Source organism: Pristis pectinata, chromosome 12 (assembly GCF_009764475.1).
Source record: "Pristis pectinata isolate sPriPec2 chromosome 12, sPriPec2.1.pri, whole genome shotgun sequence".
Lineage (NCBI taxonomy): Eukaryota > Metazoa > Chordata > Chondrichthyes > Rhinopristiformes > Pristidae > Pristis > Pristis pectinata.
Genome location: NC_067416.1, coordinates 31216275 through 31222613, shown reverse-complemented (window position 1 = coordinate 31222613; position 6339 = coordinate 31216275).

Here is a 6339-nt window from a genome sequence, read left to right as displayed (position 1 = left end):
CACTATCCAGACTGTTCCCACAATCCTTGCCCCCAAGATCTGTCTTTCTTAACCTATACAATGACTCAGCCTTCACTGAGTAGAAAATTTCATATTCATCAAATTCCTCTTCTCAGTCTTAAATGACTGACTCTTTATTGTGAAACTATGCCCCCTTTTCTAGATTCTCCCACAAGGTAAAACATCTCAGCATCTATGTTTACAAGCTCTCTCAGAATCGTCGATTTTTTTTCAACAAAATCATCTCTCATTCTTCTAAACTCTAATTAGGCCCAATCTGCTCAATTTAGACTCATCAGGCAACACCTTAAGGCCAGAAACCAACCTAGTGAACCTCTCAGAGCTACCACCAGTATAAGTGTAGCCCTTTCTAGATAAGGAGACCAAAACTGTACATAGTACTTCAGGAATGGTCTCACCAATACTGTGAGAGTTGTAGCAAGACTTTCCTGCTTTTATATTTCATCCACCTTGCAATAAAGGCCAACATTCCATTTGGTTTCCTAATTACTTGGAGTGTCTTCATGATCACTTTCTTTGTTTCATGTACACCAAAATTATTCTGTACAGCAACATTCTGTAGTTTCTCTTCATTTATCATTCTGCTTTTCTATTATTCCAACTAAAGCACATAACCTCACAGTGCTCCATAGCACATTTCAAGAGTTCAGGAGGCTTTGTTACCTGATTGGTGTCAGTGTTCCTCATATCTGGTCAGGCCTGAGAGAAACCTTCAGTGGGAAGGGGAGGATTCAGTCATTGTGGTATCTGTCAGCACCAGCAATGTAGGCAGGATAACGAAAGGGGTTCTGTATGAGGAACTGGGCACCAAATTAAGAAGCAGGTCCTCAAAGGTAATAATCTCTGTTATTACTTAAGCCATGTGCAAAATGGCATAGAGCAAATAAAGGTCAGAGAAAAGAATGCAAGGCTCAAAGAATCAAGTGCTAAAAGTGGGATCCAGTTCATAGGGCATTGACACAGCACCAGAAAAACTGGGAGCTGTACCATTAGGCTATATCTGAACCATCCTGGGACTAGTGTTGAAGCAAGCTGCATAACATAGTGGGAGCAAAGGGTCAATATAACAAAGAGGTGGTAAATCAAATATGGCTAGAGGCCGGGCTATTAATATGGGAAATAGTGAATCAACAAATGAGCCTAGATATTACAAGTATAATTAAAGGTTAAAACTGAACTCTCTGTATTTGAATGCACAGAGCATTCAAGACAAAACAGATGGATTGAAAGTGCAAATAGCAATAAGTATGATCTGATAGTTATTGCAGACACATGGCTTAGATTGGGGCCTAAATATTGCAGACTACATGACATTTAGGAAGGACAAAAAGTGAGGAAAGAAAGCAGAGGAGTGGCTCTGTTAATTAATAATGGTCGTAGCATGATAGAAAGGGATGACACAAAATCATGAAACCAGGATGACGTTATGGTTTGGGTGACTAAGGAAATAATAAAGGCAAAAAGTCTTGCCTTCATTATTTTTTTAAAAGAAAGACTCAGTGTCTTCTCAGATACTCATTCGCCATTTTGATCATTCTTGTCCCAGAGATTCCCATGACTCAGGGAGGATATTGTATCTTTTTCAAAGAGGCTTTAAGAACATCCTTGATGCATTTCCTCTGCCCTCCTGAAAATCCCTTGCCATGACAGAGCTTAGAGCAGAGTGCGTATTATGGGAGTTTGGTGTCACATATGCAGATGATATGGCATCTATCGACCTCACATTTATCCGTGTTGAACTACATTAACAAATTACTCATTAAAGTCTTCCTATAATTTGTTACAGTCTTCCTCAGTATTAACATTCTCCCCCCAATTTGATGTCATCATCCACAAATTTGAAACTGTGTCTTTGATTCAAGAGGCACTATCATTAATGTAAATTGTGAAGTTTATTGATTCCAATGGAACAGGACTACCCACCTTCTGCACACTTTACTCCCACTCTCTATTTTCTATCTTGAAGTCAGTTAGCAATCCATCCTACTATTTGTCCCCTGACTCCAGATATTCTGAATTTATTCATTTATTATGTATCTATTCATTAATTAATTATCTATTATGGGTTACTTTTCTGAAGACCTATTGAAAATCTACATAAATTCAATCTGCTGCATTATCGCTTCTACTCTTTCTGTTACCCCCTTAAAAAATTTAATAATATCTGTTATGTATGATATTCCCTTCTCAAATCCATGACAACTACTTATTATTATATCTTGCTAGATGTTCCATTATCTCCTTTGGTAGGTTTACATTATGTTTCCTACCACTGATTGTAAGCTGACTGTTCTCTAATTCCCTGGATTTGTTCTAGTCCCCATAGTTACTACAGCAGTTATCCCCTCATCTTCTGACATTAAATATTTTTCTACTGAGTTATTAAAAATATACTATAATGCTCTTGCTTTCTGTTCCCAAGATCCTGTGAAAATGCTTGGATAAAATGGATCCCAGCCAAGGATTTTAGCCTATTTGAGTTTGATTAGCTTATTTAATATAAACCCTTTTTTCATCTTTGAATCATTGCTATTCTCTAAATGTTTTCCTGGTTTTATTTATCAATTCTGCTTTATTGCTCAATACTAGATTCAAGAGCAAACCCTCCCTTGATAGACTTTTTACATATTAGATGAGAAAGCTGTCCTGTATACATTGTAGAAACTCCATTCCCTTATCCCCTTTACCTATCTCATCCATCCAATTAATATTGGGGTAGTTGAACTTTCCCTACGTTATTAGTCTATGTTTTTCGTACCTTTCCCTAATCTGTCTACATATTTTTCGTGCAGCCTCCATTCCACTATACATTACTGATTGATCCTTTATTTTTTTTTACCTCTATCCACATAGTGCTTTCTGTATCTATTATTGATGTTGGGGATATTGGCTTGGGAGAAGACACTGACTTTGGTTTGGTTCTCCCGTCAAAACATTGAAAGAGTTTTGTGGGGACAGTGTTTGATGGCACCTCTCCAGTGCTGTGAGGTGTTTACTAGGTGTGACAGATGGTCTGTGTCCAAAAGCATACAGGGAGGTGGGATTAATACTGCCCAGTAGACCACAGCAGGTGTAGAATGGAATGAATTCATGAGGGCAGCCAGATTTGAGAAGCATTCTCCATAATCCTTGTTTGAGGGAATCAAAGGCTTTTGTGAGATCAAGTGTTTGAGCTGTTCCAGGCAGCTTTCATGGAATTGCCATGTAGTGAAAGTTATTTGCATTGTACCTCTAGATGGATGGAATCCACCCTGTGATTTAGGGAGTGGCTCTGTGGCCATGGGGAGAAGCAATTAAAGAGCATTCTTCCTTGTGTCAGACAGCAGAGATTTCCCATCTATAGTTACTGCAGCCAGATATGTCTCCATTGTTGAAGATGGTCACAACCACAGCACCTATGAGCTCTCCTGGGATGTCCTTTTCTCAAAAGAGGAGACAAAGCTGTGAATTTGAGTCAGAATTTCCTATCCAGTAAGTTTTATAATTTCAACAGGATACCATCCATTCCACAGGCTTTATTTTCCAGCGAACATAGCCTTTTCAACCTCTTGATGGGCTCTGGTAGCAGTGAGACTGGACATATTGTGTTAAACCCACTGTCACAGCTACCAGAGCCCACCAGCTATTCCAAAAATTTGCAGAGGCCTGGGGTACAAAAATGAGTGGGGGAATGGAATTGCTCTACAAGGCTGCAGGTCTAGGACAGCAAGGACATGAGAGCTGGGGGTCCATTAGAGAGGGGAGAGAACAGCGGTGGACAAGGGATGGGAGTACAGAGTGAGATTGAGTTGAAGAGAGTGGTGGGGCTGGAATAGTGGGAAAGAGGAGGGGGACGACAGAGCATGGTGGTGGGGATGGGAAAAGGGAAGGAATATGAAAAGGAGAAATGGATATGAGAGAGAGGGGAAGGGGAATGAGGGTGGGTGGGAGACTGAAAGAGTGAGGGAGGAGGTTGGGGAAAGGGGGGAATCTATGCTAACATAATGGCCCAAACCCATGTGCTCTTACCTTGTCTGCTGTAAATTTACAGAGATAGCAGATTATATGTTGCCGTTTTGGAGATAAGTTGTCCACACTGGGCAAGCATATATTTAAAAGGAAGGGCTCCTACTATCACTATTTTGGAGTGAGATTTGGAGTGGGAGATTTGAAAAGAGGTGAGTCTGTATGCTAGTGAGTTTCACCTTGCAGGAGTCAGGATTTGGAGCAGGAGATTTGAAAAGAGGTGAGTCTCTGTGCTTATGCTTGTGCTTGGGAGTTTTGCCTTGCAGGAGTCTAAAAGTGGCACATTTGCAAGTTGTTAATAGTTGATTGGCTCATTGGCTAGTTAACAGCAGCCAATAAAAAGAAGTAAGCGTCAAGCGGAGTGGCCATTTTGAGAGTGAATACCAACCTGTAAATACCAGGCTTCAATGAGGAGGGCGAGCAACACTAAGGTAAGGTGAGGGTAGGTTTTATTCATATTTTCTGTCTCTTTATTTTCCCTCAAAGCTTTTTAGTCACGGCAGGGGTGTTCAGACCTGTGTTATGCTCTTTCTGCACAATGTGGGAACTCGGAGGCTGCCAGTGTCCCTGATGACTACGTGCGCAGGAAGTGTATCCCGCTGCAGCTCCTGACAGACCGCATGACAGCACTGGAGCTGCGCATGGGTTCACTTTGGAGCATCCGCAATGCTGAGAATGTTGTGGATAGCACACTTTGTGAGTTGATCACACTGCAGTTTAAAGGCCTAGGGAAGGATAGGGAATGGGTGACCAACGGGCAAAGGAGTAGCAGGGAAGGTAGTGCAGGAGTCCCCTGCAGTCATCTCCCTCCAAAACAGATATACTGCTTTGGATACTGTTGGGGGAGATGGCTCATCAGGGCAAGGCAGGCATGTAGCCAGCATCATGGCACCGTGGGTGGCTCTGCTGCATAGGAGGGCGGGAAAAAGAGTGGCAGAGCTATAGTGGTAAGGGGATAGACAGGAGCTTCTGTGGCTGCAAACGTGACTCCTGGTTGATGTGTTGCCTCCCAGGTGCAAGGGTCAGGGATGTCCCGGAACAGCTGCAGAGCATTCTGGAAGGGGAGGGTGAACAGCCAGTTGTCATGGTGCATGTAGGTACCAACAATGTAGGAAAAAAGCGGGATGAGGTCCTACAAGCCGAATTTAGGGAGCTAGGGAGATTAGATTAAAAAGTAGGAACTCAAAGGTAATAATCTCAGATTACTACCTGTGCCACGTGCAAGTCAGAGTACGAATAGCAGCATAGTTAGGATGAATATGTGGCTTGAGCAGTGGTGCAGGAGGGAGGGTTTCATATTCCTGGGGCATTGGAACTGGTTCTGGGGGAGGTGGGATGGTCTACACGTGGGCAGGACTGGGATCGATGTCCTAGTGGGATTGGTTGCTAGTGCCGTTGGGGAGGGTTTAAACTAATATGGCGGGGGATGGGAATCCATGCAGAAAGACAGAGGGAACCAAAGCAGGGACCAGAGCAAAAATTAGAAAAGAGAAAAGTAAGAGTGGAGTACAGAAAAGTCAAACACAAAGGACACAAACTTTACAAGATTCTAAAAGGACAATGAATGTAAGGGCACTGTATCAGAATCCCCATAGTATTCGAAACAGGGTCAGTGAACTTGTGGTACAAATCAGTACAAAGGGGTATGAGTTAGTGGCCATTACAGAAACGTGGTTGCAAGGTGGAGATGAGTGGGAATTAAATATCCAAGAGCATCAGGTAATACAGAAGGATAGGCAGGAAGGTAACGGAGGTGGGGTAGCACTCTCAATTAAGGATGAGATCAGGGCAATAGTAAGAGACAATATAAAATCCAAGGAGCAGAATGTGAGTCCATCTGGGTAGAGATAAGGACGAGTAAAGGGAAAAAAAATCACTGGTGGGAGTTGTCTATAGGCCACCAAATAATAACATTACAGTGGCACAGGCAATAATCCAAAAAATATTTGATGCATGTAAGAATGGAATGGCAGCTGTCATGGGGGACTTTAACTTGCACATAGATTGGGTGAATCAAGTTGGTCAAGGCAGTCCTCAGGAGGACTTCATAGAATCCATCCTTGATAGCTTTCTTGAACAGCATATTAGGGAAAATGCTATCTTAGATTTGGTCCTGTACAATGAGACAGGCAAAATTAATGATCTTGTAGTTAGGGATCCTTTTGGAAAGAGTGATCATAGTATTATTGAATTTCTCATACAAAAGGAGGGTGCAATAGTTCGATATGAAACCAGTGTATTATGCCTAAACAAGGGAGACTATAACGGGATGAGGGAGGAGTTGGCTATATGGTGGGACAGTTGTGGAACAGT